A 17,336-nucleotide genomic window follows, 5' to 3' on the forward strand; every position below is an offset into this window, starting at 1 on the left:
TTGTTGACTACATGCACCGTCCAATTTCTCGCATAACCAACCCCAGCTGAAAAAATAACGTTCAACATGTTAGGTGGAAAAATTATTTTGTTCCTTCTTCCAGGAAAGTACTCAAATTTCAAAATTTGGTATTTGATTTTCTATTCAAAAGGTAAAGGGTAGTGTATTATTATTTAAAATATCAAGTCACTTTAATGTATAAATTCTACACTTTTACATTGATATAGTTTCAACTGTGCCAAAATAATGAATCGCTCTTGGAATATTATTTTTGATTTGTAGACATGTTTTGGCGATTTCTAAATTTTTAAACTGTTGATTTATTAGTATTTATTGGACTCGAACTTTCTTGGATTTCGTTAATATAAGTGAACCACGTTCAACGACGTACATATTTTGTATAGGCTTGTATGCAGACATTTGTACTTATTCCATGAAAAATGGAACCCACGAAAATAAATCCACAGTAAAATGAAAATGAGACCGTGTCCAATTGGTGGTCAAATATGCAATGTACGTGTCTTTTAAAGCCAAACCCATAGATTTCTGTACCTCAGTAAGATTTTAAAAAAATAAAGAAACTTTCTGTGTGAGTGACTCCAAAACCGAAATCCAATCTGATGAAACCTTCGATGAACATGCATGTAAATATTTTCATAAGAAGTGTATTTTACTTTTTAAAACATTCAATGGTATACAAAAAATATATTTACACCAAATATCAATACGTTGTTTGTTTGTTTGTTTAAACTATTCAACTGCAAGTTATGAACACAAGGAGACAACATGTGCTTCTTATCCTTGTAAAGAAGTAATGTTTTGGTATAAGAGACCGAACATGACTACAATATTCAATGCATATTTGGTTTAGATGATAGGGGAAAATACAATCAGCTATAATTAGACAAGTAACTGATATATAGCACACGTACTTAAGTATAAGATTTAGATAATATATAGTTGTCACTATTTGGCTGTTCTTTTAATCTAAAAAAATATTCAAGCTTCTCTCATAGGAAATTATATACTATATATGCAAGCCAAAATAATATCCAAAGGTTTTTTTAAATGTTTTGAGCAAAAGTATTCCTTTGCCTTATTCAATATCAAATAAGTTTCCTTTCGAACACATTTCAGAGTGAAGCAATTGTGTATGTGTTTGTAACAGTGAATCTGTTCAAGCAGTTGGAATTAATATCCCAGTGTTGAATTTCCGTGACAGGTCTATCGTGCTGTTCCATCAGTTTTTTTGTTATGTTTTGTTTGTGTATTTTTTTTATCATTATGCTGATTTTTGTTTTCATTGTAAATGACATATGTGACTATAGATCAAGGTAAATGGTGCATTCCGTTGCTATGGAAATGATCGAAATCACATATTTGTACAAATATCGTCAACAGAGCATGTTTTTTGTTACAATTCCTATGATTATAGAATTGAGAATGTATACGGGGAATATGTCAAAGAGACAACAACCCGACCAAAAGAGCAGAAAAACGCCCAAGGGCACCAATGGATCCACAATGCATTACATTTGCATGGTTTGCGGCGACTTTTTACCAGTAACAGATTACGAATAAACTTACCGGTGATATTAAGGCAGTCGCAACAGACGAAACAGTAAAATGCAAGAATAAGTATAAATAATCCTTCCTTCATCACAGCACTATATGCTTCTATATAGGTTATGCTTCTTCTTTTCCAAAATAGTACTTCCTATTCAATTTAGTTATTGCGATCCTATTTCATATCATTTTCTTATTATTCTAATGCATATTATCTCTGAGTGGCATTATCATGTTGTGGATACAAGAAAACAACACAAACGTTGTGTCAAGTGACCAGCTAACTATGTTGTGTATTACAATATAACTTAAAAATACCCATGGACTGTTTCAAACAATACCATTATTAAATTAACAAGTTCTTGTTACATGTAACTATGCCATTCTCTTAGTTATAGACAATTGTTCGTGAATGGTACTTTTAACAACAATCGACAAGTCATATATAAATATTAGATTTTAACAAACACATATTAATTACAAATTAACGTAAATCAACATCTTATAGAGCTCAAATGATTTACTGATACCAAATAACCTTTAAAATCAAGACCTTTAGGTTCAGACTTGGCAATTGCTTTTGACGTTTAACGCGGTAGATAAATAATTGTTTTGTATTCCTTGAATAAGTAAAGATTGTCTTATTGTTCAAGTTGTTTTATGGTTTATCTTACAACACAAAACTTTAACTCAAACGCAAATATATGAACAAAATATTGCTCTTTTTTATATTTGCTATAACAAATTCTTTACTTTGTTATTATTCAATGTTCATAATAACCGCTATTTTGATGATTAGCTTGACCAAGTATGCTGGGTCGCCGTGTGTTGCTAAGGGGGACGGGGCATATCAGTAGATAGTGAAAAGGTGTATTGGTATACACGAAAATAGATCCACAGTGAAAAGGAAATACGACCTTGGCCTATTGGTGTTCAAATATGCAATGTACGTGTCTTTTAAAGCCGAACCCATAGATTTCAGTACACCTCAAAAATTTCAAAAAAAAAAGAAACGTTAACTTTCAGTGTGAGTTACTGCAAAACTGAAATCCAATCTGATGAACACTTAGATGAACATGCATATAAATATATTTAGAGGAATAAGTATTTTTACTTTTTAAAACATTTAAATGTATGAAAAATAATATTTGCACCAAGTATCAATAAATAATTTGTGTGTTTGTTTAAACATTTCAATTGCAGAAGAAGAATAGAAAAGAAACCATATACTTCTTACTCTTATAAAGAAGTAGTATTTTGGTAGAGGAGACAGAAAAAAGTAAAATCACAAAAATACTGAACTCCGAGGAAAATTCAATCGGAAAGTCCCTAATCACATGGCAAAATCAAATGACAAAACACATCAAACGAATGGACAACAACTGTCATATTCCTGACTTGGTACAGGCATTTTCAAATGTAGAAAATGGTGGATTGAACCTGGTTTTATAGCGCTAAACCTCTCACTTGTACGACAGTCTTATCAAATTTCGTTATATTTACAACGATGCGTGAACAAAAGACCGAATATGACAACAATATGCAATGCATAATTTGGTTCAATTTATGGGGTAAATGATTGCACAGTTAACTGCTATATATCCCACGTACTTAAGATTTAGATAATACGAAGTTGTCACTATTTGTTGCTTTTGGTTGTTCTTTGATTTCAAAAACATTCAAGCTTCACTTGTATGGTATTATATTCTATATATGCAAGCAAAATAAGTTCCAACTGTAAAAATAGAGAACCGAGAAAAAGTATTCTTTAGCCTCAATCAATATTAAAAAAGTTCATTTCAAACACATTTCTATAGTGTAGTAATTGTGTATGTGATTTAAGCAGTGAATCGGTTCAAACAGATGGAATAAGTATAATAGTGTTGAATTTCAATGACAGGTCTATCCGACTATTCCATCAATTTTTGTTGTTTTTTGTTTGTGTTTTTTATTTTTTTATTATTTATTATTATATTGTTTATTGTTTATTGTTTTCATTATAAATGACAAATGTGACAATATATCATGGTAAATGGTGCATTCCGTAGCTATGGAAATAATTAAATTCAAAGATTTGTTTAAAATATCGTCAACAGAGTATCATATGTTATATTTTCTATGATTATATAATAGAAAATGGACACGGGGAATACGCCAAAGAGACTGCATCCCGGATAAAGAGCAGACAATTTATCGGCGACGTTTTACTAGTAACAGATTACAAATAAACTTAGGCTATCGCAACAGATTAAACAATAAAATGAAAGAATAAGAATAAACAATCCTTTCTTCATCACAGCACTATAAATGCTTCTATATAGATTATGCTTTTTCTTTTCTTAAATTATATTTCCTATCCAATTTAGTTATGGCGATCCTATTTCATATACATTGTTTAAGATTATTTAAACGTATACTATCTCTGAGTGGCATTATCATTTAGTAGATACAAGAAAAATAATACAAACGTTGTGTCAAATGACCAGTGAACTTTGTTTTGTAATACATTATAAATTAAAAATACAAATGAACTGTTTCAGGCAATATTATTATAAAATTAACAAGTTCTTGTTAACTATGCCATTCTATTAGATATAGAAAATTGTTCGTAAATGGTACTTTCAATAACATTCGATAAATCATGTATAATTATTAGTTAAACAAACAAATGTTGATTAAAAACTAACGTAAATCAACATCTCATAGAGCTCAATGGATTTACTGATCCCATATCAACTTTACAATCAAGACTTTTAGGTTCAGACTTGGCAATTGCTTTCGACGTTTGCCACGATATATTTATAAATGATTATTATTCTTTGAATAGTTATAGATTTTCATATATTGTTCAAGTTGGTTTATTGTTTATCTTTAAAATATCATTTACAAACTTAAAGACAAAATGTATTTGTTAACAATTAATAATTACCTACTCTTTACAAATAAATTAAATCGATTGTCCGTAAAAAGAGAGGGTAAATATTTGTTATAGGCCTTAAACAAAACAAGTAAAGATCAGTAATTTGAAAATAAATATCCTCTTTCCATATTATGATAATGTTACATTTGAACGTCTCGTCTAATGGATTTCATCACAAAAGAACAATTGTTTAAACTCTGACCAATTTTATGAGGGTGTGGATTGGGGGTCCTTCAATTCTGTATTCTTTATTCTTTTACGCCATTTTCTCTACAAAACATATCATTTGCCCATCATTCTCTATTCTGTATAATTTAACACCCCGTTGTTCTCTATTATTAAATGGTTTTGCAATTTTTTTACCTATTCTCAATCTTTTAGCCATTATTCTCGATTCTGTAAACCCTATCCAGACTCTCGTTTAGTTCATCAAGTTACGTGTAACTAAAAAGTTTCAATTTACGGTTCTGCATTGGACGATTTTGAAAATTAAAACACATTTTTAGAAATATACAAATAAAAGAGAAAATTTGATAATATTTTAAGTTTACATTATGTTTTTGTAATGGTTGTTGTTGCTCCTGCTTTACATGTCTATGTATCTCTGTCAAAACCTTATGTAAAATACAAATAAAATAAAAATATGTCTTTTGGTTTCTTAGGTTGTTTGGTAATTTTCTTAGTGACAAATAAACAACATCTCATGTTATGCTTATTCTATACCTGGTTTATAAAATAACAGATTTTTTAAAAATCATCTTTCACATATTAAGTATCTGTTGGAATGAAACATTTACAGTGCATCGTCGATTTCATGATTAAAGTTATGATGTAAAGTTTATCGATGTGTATCAACAGTAAGTACTACAATTATGCTCCCTTATGCAAAGTTCAAAGTTGACCGAAAACAATATGTAAAACATTTCAAGGGGTTTATCAAAACAAACTAAATCGATGAAATAAGAACAACATCATGATCTATATTTCAATCCGATTGCAGATGCATGTATCTGAGCTTTTGGCTTGTGGTTTGGCAGAGACACATGCACATGCATTAAGTACGTTTTTCCTGGTTCCAACCTGAAGCTTGTTCACGTTTTTACTTGTAGTGGACTGCTCGGAATAGTCTTGGATGACGTTAGATTATACTCTTCTTTTTTAGGTTTCTAAACTTTGAGCATTCTGAAACTTTACAAAGACGCTAGTAAGAATCTTTCACTAAGTTATATTGTAATTGTATATATTTAGAAATTAATGCTTATGGTTTTTTTTATTGATTTAAATATTCTCGAAAATCTTCGATTTTCCGATAAAATAGATATTTTTCGCAAACTTAAGAATCATAACTTTTACAAACACATACTTACAGTACCAATAATCGAACACAATAGTTAAATCAATAAACCAAGGCGACTTATAACGGGCAAAACCTGATCTAACGTAATTTAATTGTTATGTTTAATTTATGTGATACGTCATGTAACAGTTGTAGAAAGCAACAATAATAACTTAAATTTTACTTTCACAATGATAAAAAGTTGAAGTAATTAAAGATGAAAGTTCTGGTAGTATATTGATGGTTTCAACCACTGACTACTTGATACATGCAGGTTTTAAGGACCAAACACGTTTTATAAAAAATGTATATGATCATTTAAACAAATAATGAATTTTTGATTTAACAATGTGTTGGAATATGATAGAGACTTACTAAAAAAAGCTTTACTTTATTTCTCAAACTTATAAAGTAAGGTTTAATAATATATTCTTCCTGGATTCCCCATATAGAGCCCTTAAAATCTAAGCCTCATGGGAATGTTTTCCCATGATGCATCCTTCTTCCTCGCAGCTTTCATTTATGAAAGACGACTTTTTAAATTCAAAATTAAAATCGATCAACATCAACGGTTTCAAACATTTTAAAACGCGAATATTTGTTTTTCTAATTTCAAGTTAACTGAGACCGGAGAGGCCCTTTTTGAAGACAACTTTTATAATGTCCTGGACAAGAAAAGCAAGAACTGGAAAAGAGCCAGAGAAATGGCAAAAGAAATTGGTCTTGAGACGAAGAGTAGGCGAATAGACACGACGCCCTTTCAGGCCGACCCTTCCGGTTACCAACAAAATCCGACGGGTGGATCTGGTAGGGGCCCTACATTCAACTCGTCAAATGAACAGTCCAAATGGTCCCAAAGTCTGGATTTAAACCAGAAAAGAAAACCAGCTGGTCTCAAAAAGAGAAGGTACGTATCTTGTAAACAACTGTCAAAATTTTTCATTGGTAGATGATCAGTTGTCAAAAGTGCAAAACATAGAATGGAGCGTCCACCAAATAGTAAAAGATCAGAATTTTGTTATGGTGAAGCAATCAGATAAACCCCTGGGGGTCGACTTCAATTTTTCGGGGAAAATTGGAGGAAAATAACCTCAGATCAGAAAATTCTAGAGAGCATAACACGATACACAATAGAATTTCTAGAAATGCCCGTACAAGAAACGGTAAATACCCCCATTCTTTTCGAAAAGAGAAAGCACATGCATAGAGGTCGAAATAATAGATATGTTGAGAAAGGGGGCTATAGAACATTTCAAAATGGAAGGGTTCCAAACGGTAAAAAATCTCCTAAAATTGGGGGACTGGATGGTCAAGCTGGACTTGAAGGAAGCATACATATGTTTGCCGGTGTTAAATCGCACCGAAAACATCTGCGCTTTCGACATGGTCATAAGATGTACCAATATCAAACTCTTCCGTTCGGCCTGGGGTCCGGCCCAAGAATCTTTACAAAGGTAATGAAACCCATTGTAGCACTAATGAGGCGCATAGGCATGCCGATAATAATTTATTTGAACGATATTTTAATCCTAAATCAGTCAAAACATGGTTTAATGAGTCAAAACACACTAGTGTGGACACTTCAATGTCTGGGTTGGATTATAAATTGGTGAAAATCTGTGACAGAGCCGTCGCAAACTATAGAACCTTTGGGGATAATAACAGACTCCAGGGAGATGAAAGTTTATCTCTCAGGGGCGAAATGCAAAGCAATAGTCCGGAAATTCAAACATTTGCTAGAATCCCTCCAAGTCTCTATTCACGATTTAGCCAGTCTGATAGGGACTCTGAACGCGACTGCAGAAGCTGTAATCCCGCCGTCTCTTTATGTCAGGGAACTACAAATGTTCAAAACAAAAGAGTTTATTGAAAACGACACAATATCGGTCCATTATAACACTAACGCCCGAATGCAAGAACGAGAGGCAATGGTGGGCCCTACACTTAGAAAAGTGGAACGGGAAATGCATAGTATCCCAAAATCCAGATTTGATTATAGAAAGCGATTATGTCAGCTGGCGACCAGATCCATTTGCAATCCAAACAGATGCGTTTCAGGTGAATTGGTCGAACAAGAACCCATATGCTTTTCCCCCGTTCTGCTTGATAGCTCGCTAACAAGCGAAAATGAACAAAGAACGCTCGAATTTAGTAATCTAGTTGGCAGTCGCAAGCGTTTTACCAAATGCTTTTGGAAATGTCAATATCAACACCAATATTGCTTCCTTCAATGAAGGATTTACTGACAAATCCGCAGGGCGGGGCACACCTACTAAGAGAAAACAAAACCTTAAAACTAGTGGCATGGAAAGTGTCAGGACTGAGCGAGAATCAATGGGACTTTCAGGAGACGCTTCCTAACTCTTGATTAGCGGATGGAGAAAAGGGACCGAATCCTCTTACAACAGCTGCTAGCGACACTGGGATCGCTGGTGTTGTGAACGGACCTGGATCCCTTTTCAGGTCCCTGTGGAATCTATAGCAAACTTTATTGCATATTTGTGTCAGTCTGGCTACGAGTATAGCACGTTAAATCTTTACAGGTCAGCTATTTCGGCATTTCACAATAATGTGTCTTCCGAAAAAGTTGGCAAACATCAATTGATTAAGCAGGTCATGGCGGGGTTTTTCAACGAACGCGCCTCTCTTCCAAGATACACAAAAAACTTGGCACGTAGATATAGTCTTAAAATTTATAAATTCTATTGAGTCGAATAGAAAATTGAGTTTGAAAGAATTGACACTGAAATTGACCACGCTCTTAGCTCTTACTTCAGCGAGTAGGTCGTCGGACATTCAGAAACTGGACATGAATTGCATGAATGTTCGTACAAATGAAATTATTTTTACAATGGTAAAACTTACAAAGACTAGGAAGACTGGTTCACAACAATACCAAATAACATTTAGCTCCTTCCCGGAGAATGACAATCATAATGTCGTTCAATGTATTTTAGACTACATTGATAAAACCGTGAGTCTTTGCTCTAATGAGTGTAATCAATTGCTCATTAGTTTCATTAAACCTTACAAAACTGTCAAATCATATACACTTGAACATTGGTTAAAGCGTATACTAAAATCTGCAGGCAGAGATACTGACATTTTCCAACCACATTCAACTCGGGGTGCGAGTACGTCAAAAGCAAACAAATTCGGAGTTTCAATAAAACAAATTATGAATACAGCAAACTGGCGATCTATGGGAACGTTTGAAAAATTCTACCACAAACCACTAGAAACAGAAATTGAAGCAGGTAGCTTCCAATCAACTGTCCTTAAACTGTGATTTACACAGAAACCTAAAAATGAAAACTTAAAACAGTGTATAAATGTTTATAGAATAAATAAAAAAAAAATCAAAACATAACATAACAAAACAAACAAAACAATTTGATAAATGTTTTTGTACATAGTGTAATATAGTGTATATACATAAAGAATTAAACAACTTTGAACATACATTATCAAACCTAACTTAAGTTTGAGAAATGAAATTGAAAATTTTAAGAGTGCACGAAGTGCACGTAATGAGGTTAAGATTTTATGATCAAACTTAAGTAAGGTATGGGTCCCCATCCACCCGACCGCTTTTTTTTAGACGTGTGCATTTATGTGTATTCATTAAGATTTATAATCTTGTTTTGCAGTACATCTTTTAAAAAGGATTAACAGATGAAGCCACGGACTCTGAGGCCACGGAGAGATGCTCGCATTTGTTGTCAGTAAAGACGTATAGAACTTTTGTTCCGAAAGTGAAATTGGTTATCAGCTAACAGAGACGTTATACGATTTTGTTTTTGATTGTAGAAAGACCACATGTTTCTTAATATAAACGTATATACAGTAATAAAATGATGAATTAAGAAGCTCTTTTTGAAATGGCATTTTAATTGATGGAAAATGGTACTTTTGTCAATGAGATAACTCCATCGTTACTTTTCCATAGGAAATGGGGCAATGATTTAAAGCAACTCAAACACACAATAAAAAAGAAGAAAAATAATGAATTCAAATCTGTCCGTATTCAGCCTCGTTAAGATGGATGCATCATGGGAAAAAATTCCCATGAGACTTAGCTTTGAAGGGCTCTATATGGGGAATTCAGGAAAAATACATTATTAAACCTTGCTTAAGTTTTATCATAAAATCTTAATTTCATTACGCAACAACATAATACGTAATATAAATACTTTAATAATTATAATTGGAGCTTTAAAAAATATTGTTATCCAAATACAAAAAAATAAATAAATAAATAAACATAACAAAATTGACTAATATACTTCACAAATGTTATAAATAAATTGCGGAAATGTTTAACTAATGGTCAGGTTTTGGATAAATACGGAATTATAAAGCTGACAAATTACTTCATAAACCAAATTACATTAAGAGTAATGATATAACACATATATCACAAAATGTCAGAGCACCTGAGTTCATCCTCATTTCGTTTTGCTCTGTTTTTTGTTTTCTTAGTAGTTTTTTGTGGGGTGTTGTCCGATTTTCGTCAATAAATAATATGTGAGAAGGATCTGCATATAGTTCCAGAGCACCTGAGATCACATCCAGTAAACTCGAATTTAGAAACTTGATATGATTATTTGAGTAAATAATGTCTTAAAAATCTCACATTTTCCCATTGTTCAACACTTATAATATTAGAGGAGATGTAGGGTATAACAGTGGACGACGATAAAATGTAAAGGGACAACTGTCTCTTCTAAAATTTCGTTTTTCTAAGAGAAATATGTCAGCAACGTATTTATTCGAATATTAATAAATAAACATGTTGAATATAGGTCAATTGGACAGCAAACCAAAACCGCACATAACAGAAGACATTAGAGGGTAATATACGGTCCTAAAACATCTGCCATATAAATCAAACTACCTAAATGGCGTTTTTATAAATGATAAGTACTTGTATTGTTTACTAGACAATATTATCATGATTTTGAAATAGATAACTTACAAATACCATTGTCATACAGGATTTGATGCAGTTTGTGATGCTCATGAATCCTTGGTTGAGCTGTCTAAATTTGAATTTATTTGATTCTGGATTTCTTTTTTGCGTCATTTTCTGTTACTCGTGGTGTTCTTTGTTATTTTGATTTTGTTATTTCAGTTTATATACATTTTATCTTACTTTTTTTCTCAAAAATCATCGCAATTCTTCTAGCCTATGACAACTCTACCTTATTCCATTATCAAATGTAAGTTCCATTTAACTGATAAGTTTCAATACACGACCAAACCAATCATTTTTTATATACTTTGAATTTTGAATATACAAGAACATTTGTTCAATATATAATATACAGTGTTGTAACCCCATTTAAATCCAACCTATTTCAATTTGTAAGATGAACTTGCTGGTTTTTTTAATTATCTTGTTTTCTGCAATGTCACTCTCTTACACAAAACGTCGTAAATTGCTAATGTGATACATTATTGTACAGCAGGTTCTGACTTTTTCTGTAGTTTTGTGCTTGATTGAAACTTTTTGGGGATTTAATTATCGTTTCTGAGATTGAAATTTTAGTGTGTGGTCATTAGATGGTTGCCATATATATTGATTTACACCAATACTTTAACAGTTGAACATACCTTTTCTTTTACATGATATATGTGTCTTAGCATTGATTTTAGATATCATCTGTCGTGAAACATGGAACCATATGATTGACAGCCGTTCTCCATCCCAATTCAATAGACAATTTTCATATTACTGACTTTTGACCCAGGAGAATAAATTTTTTTGACGGGTTAATCTTAAAAGAAGTAAAATCAAGTTTACAGTTGGTGCAATTTTGGGGATATTAACTGTTTTTGATGAGTTTGTCGTGTACAGGTAACAGTTGATTTTTTCCCCTAAATTGCACCGATTCTAAGCTTGATGTAATCATTCTAATTGCTCTTATTCGACCGAGTACCAAAATGACCTACCACAGAGTAGGTAACCTGTCGAAAAGAATAAACTCTGGAGCCAAAATTCGGTACAATGAAAATAGTCTATCACAACTTGCTACTTCATTCGCCCGGAAGTTGTTTTTTTTTTTGTGATTTAGCTGAACGCTGTCAGTTTCTCTTCGACGTGAATTTTTAGTGCCCCATTGTCATCTTCCGCCTCATTTCTGTATTTTTTTGAAATATTTGAACTGTTTTCTTAAAAATGTGATTATTCGTATTGCTGGCCTAATGAATATTTACTCTGTTGTTAATTGGGAAAAAGAATTGATTACTGTATGTAAATATGGAACACAAGATGGTACTTAGTTTGCAAATTAATGCACGAAGAAATAATTAGGATAATCTCTTCGATCATCCTCTACATTGATCAATATCAACCTTATTACTATAAAGATTTGAACATTTATTGTAACATATAAAATATCATTTTTTACAGACATGTTCTAAATTGGGAAACTGAAAGACTGAAATGTTAAAATGAATATATTGCGCGAAAAAATTATTCTGATAGTCTTGACGCGAGTGATTGCATACCAGGCAATAACAGTTACAGGTGAGTTTAATCATTCTATCTGCAAATTCGGAAATTTTTACGATTTATTTTCTAGTTCCAAAAATTCCGAGGGGTCGAAAAAAATAGACTCGTATTTTGAGAGCATTATTTGAATATAGCGCTTCCGGAAAACGTTATGATTAAATATCACATGTTTGTCCATTGTTCAACTACAACATAAAAACAAATAACGTTTGTCAACATCGGTTCAAATAAATTTTGAACCAAGTAATGATTTTTCATTACTTTATCTAGATTATATCTCGGACACCTCTCAGTTCACGTAAAATAGCTTGACCTGTAAATGTAAAAAAACTATTCCAGGAAATCTTGGAGGACATAATGAAACCTACCATGTCTTTCAAAATCTAGTGTCGTGGTATGAAGCATATTCTGTTTGTGAGAAATTTGGACATACATTCCCAATGATCGGACCATATCAAGCAGAATGTCTGATGAATGCTTTGAAGACTGAATACGGGTAAGAGGTAGTCCATAGAAAATTAGGCGGGTAGATTGGTCTAATAGTTGCATTCTCTCACCTGGAAATAATATATAATCTTTATATTTATTCTCCTCTTTATTGCAACAAGTTCCGTTTGCTTGTTATATAGAGATTTTATTAACTTCATACAAGTGGGAGGTTTAGTTATAACCCATCATTTTCTTCGGAAAATGTATGTACAAAGTCAGGAATATAACAGTTGTTGTCCAGTCGTTCCTTTTGTTGATAAAGTCTAACGCGTGATTTTTTTTAGTTTTTATGGACTTCCCCTTTTTGAATTTAACTTGGAGTTCCGTATTTTTGTTCATACTTTTCTAGCTAGACAAGGGGCAGTTTTGTAGATCTTGTACTGGTCATGTGTGATGTTACAGTTTCTACCTTTGTATTATAGTCAATAATATTTGGCATAAAAGTAAATCTCAATAAGTTGCAGATTGTCAATAATAACTTCTATGATGAGTCCTTTAATAGTTAATTAGTAATCACCAGCCCAGTAGTGGGTACTTACGTGCTGACAATTATTACCACTTAGGCAGTCATTTTCTTTAAATTTTTTGTTTAAACAAAAATGATTTACAGAAACGCTAATGTTTGTTTACCACAAGACATAGATGGCATAAGCAAGCTTTTATTCAACGTTTTGGATTTTTTTTTCCACTGCTCTTCATTTTAACGTCATGTTTAGACAAACGCACGTCTATCGTGCTAGTTATAGGATTCATAACGAGTGAGAATTTGATAAAGTTTTGTATCAACTTTTGTTATTTAATTGTAGTATAATAATTTGGCGAGGTTTTATTTTCTACTCAAAATTGAAAAACCAAGAGTTATTTCAAGCAATATCCATTTTTTCCAGAGTTGTTTAACATATTTATTTTAAGTTAGATATTGTTTTGTGTTAAATAGAAAATACCGCAACTTTGATCTAGTCTTTTGCACATACTAATATGATGCCATATGTCCTGGTCCAGCGTCAAACTAAAACATAAGATATCTTTACGGTTCAGAATGTAATATAAGTTGACGAAAATAAGATTGTCACGTGAAAAGGGTCATTGTTTGTATCTTATTACAGAAAGTACATGTCACCTTTGCCATGGAGAAATAGAACATCGTTTGAATCTATGAAAGCCATCCATGACATAACCAATAGCCAATGGAAATGTTGCAATATCGTTTCAAGAGGCTGGATAAGCCAAATAAATAACCGCACTTTTCGTAGCATGTATCTATGCAGTGTGATACGAGAAATATCTCTTAATGCGAAAAATTGATAATATGCCACTACAATAAGCAAACTACATTTAAAAAAAAAGCCTGGTGTTTCTGGTTAGTCTTTTAAGGTGGTACCTAACACTACAGGGAGATAACTCTGTAAAAATCAGCTAAACGTTTTAATCACGTTTTATTGTTAAGGAAATATTAAGCTTCTCAATGATCAAAATTAGTGTTTGTCAAACTGCTATATAACCAGTGAAATTTTTCTGATAAAGTGGTTGGTTCAAATTTTTTGAAATTTTTATATTTTTGTCAAAGGGTCAAAGTAAACATTTTGTCAAAATTTTATGAAAATTAAACGAGCCAAATTAATATTAGTCAAGGTGTTGGGTACCACCTTAAGACCAAAATGCAGGGGAAATGAATGTTCATGAACGGTAACAGATCACCCTACGGCATTTGAGAACCGATTTCATACATATATTTTTGTCAAAGGGTCAAAGTAAACATTTTGTCAAAATTTTATGAAAATTAAACGAGCCAAATTAATATTAGTCAAGGTGTTGGGTACCACCTTAAGACCAAAATGCAGGGGAAATGAATGTTCATGAACGGTAACAGATCACCCTACGGCATTTGAGAACCGATTTCATACATGTACATGTAGCATTTTAATTGTTTCAAATGTCTCTGGTAAATTTTTACAATAAACAGTTTAAATCACTTAGTCCGCTTGATACCAATGTTATAATCTGAAAGAATGTTCTATTTGCTTTTACTTAACTATGTATTTGGGGTACCATGTCAAACCTACTGCAACACTGATAATAGTTGAAAATAAAAAAGTATATAGTATTATAGTTGACCTGAAATATTATTGTAATACAACAATTGTATCATAATTGAACAAAGAATTATTATTATAATTTAGTTATATGTTATTATCATCTTTTAAAGTCAGAATTTTCGTCATACACATGTATGGACTGGAGCTGTACAGCCAAGATATACAGTTAACATATACGATGTTGATCTATGTGGAGAAGTGGATTTGTTTGAGGCTTCTGGCGACGTATTATCCAACAACAGCTTCAGTGTGTGTTCATCTCTAAACGCAGACGACCCTGGAACATATTTCTTAGAGAACTGCGAGGAGAATTATCCTTTTATCTGCATTGACCAGGGTGATGGTAGGTAGGCTGCAGTCTCTATTATGATTGGGTACAATCTTAACATAATATATAAACTAGTGCACTATACCACAACTGATACAATCTATATTGTAATATATATTGCTAGAGTAAATTTGCTTTGTCGGAGAAATTTTGAAGTCTTTAATAAAAATCGCGTTTCAAACTTTTTTTTTAATAATGATAGTTTAGGCAAATTACATTCAAGACGAATTATTATTGTTTATATTTAATAGACTGTAAAGATGTAAAGGAACTGTGATTTGTACAATTTGTTGTGTGTTGTGTATTGGCCTTTTTTTTGTTTGCCATGGCGTTGTCAGTTTATTTCCGATATATGAGCTTGAATGTCCCTTTGGTATCTTTTGCCTCTCTTTGATAATGCATCTCACTACGGCCTTTAAAACTTAGAAACGAAATGCTCTTTTTAAAAATGTTTAAACGTTTTGCTTTTTTAATCAGGTCACAATTTATCAATGGTATATTTTAACTCAGTATGCATGTCAATATACTTATCCTAGCATATACTGTGGATTCATTATTATTCGTTGGATAACAATTTTTGAAGATTTCGTGGGTACAAACTTACCACGAAATTAAATGTTCAACGAATGACAAATTTTCTATAGGCTTGTATGCAGGCTGTAGCAAAACCACAAAACTAAATATCAACGAACATGTAAGTTTTCATTTATCCACGAAAATTGGTACTCACGAAAACAAATAAATTAATAGTATATGTCCTGTCAAAGGCATTCGTTGTCGTCATTGGAAAAAATTACTCCGGTCCAGTTCATTTTCATAAATTATTATTAAAGTGTTCTAGTTTAAATGTAATTCAAAGACAATTTGGTGCTAAATAAGAATACAACTTTATACAGTTCGTGCTTCCGGAGCGCTTTTCTGGATTGAACTTCATCATGAACACTCAAACCTTAATATCTGGAAATCAATTATGTATAAATGCCATAAAACGTCAGGAATTATATGAGCAAAAGGGACATAAACGAATACTAACCAAACTAATCTAAGGCCAACCTGAAGGAAGTCTGAACATTGTATTCTTATTTACTTCTTAAAATTATCAACAGGGAAATATAGAACACTATGTCATTAATCGTGTCAGTACCAAAGTATTGACTTCTAAGCTGATGGTGCCATCTGTGCTTATAGTCAATCGGCAGTGATCTCGACCAGTGCTAGTAAACGAAATAAAAAATTAATAGAGGCCGTCTTGAATTTGTAGATGTGATAGTGTGTTTGCTTCGTGTTGAAGGCCTCACTGAAACTTGTAGATGAAGAATAGCGCTGTTCTTTGTTTTTTGGTTTGTTGCTGTGCACATACTGTTTTTGTGTCATGGATGGATACACCTTTCTTTTCTATTTTACTCATTTAATGTTATTGAGAAAAAAAAAGAATTGAGAAAAAAAAAGACTGAGATACTTAGTAACTAGTTGCTTTTCTTATGTACATTTATTTCAATTATTTATACAAAGAATAATAAAAAAACTCCATTAATATTGAACATTACAACAAACCAACCCAACTATCAACAACTGGATTCTCAAAGAAAAATAGATGTAAAAACTAGATTTATATTCTGCTAAATATTTACAGTTTTAATGATATTTATGTTGAAGATTAATTTTTTTGGCAAAAGCATTGCTTTTCAAATTATTAAATTAATAAAAAAATCTTTTCGAAAAGTAAGGACAAAGATCGTGACGATGTCGAAAATGTTGCTAAATAAAAACATGTTGATACTGGCAATTTTCTGAGAATTGCGCTATAGAGAATAACAATAAATTGCCAACAGTGAACATACAGGCCGGTTTGATATCGCTAACTTGGATAATATGTGTAAATTTGGATTTACCAATGATTAATTTCGAAACTTTTCGGGTTATTGTTAGTTATCAGTCATTTTAAGTTATGGTTTTGCGCTGTACAGTTTGTTACTCGCTATTTGTTTACCTAGCAATTTAAGTTGATGTTATTATCAGTAAGTTAACAATAATGATCATAAGTTTCTGTTTTAGCAATTACAACTGATGGTTTATTTGAATCA

The sequence above is a fragment of the Mytilus californianus genome, unplaced genomic scaffold (genome assembly GCF_021869535.1).
Source record: "Mytilus californianus isolate M0D057914Y unplaced genomic scaffold, xbMytCali1.0.p SCAF_11, whole genome shotgun sequence".
In the NCBI taxonomy this organism is placed as follows: Eukaryota; Metazoa; Mollusca; class Bivalvia; order Mytilida; family Mytilidae; genus Mytilus; species Mytilus californianus.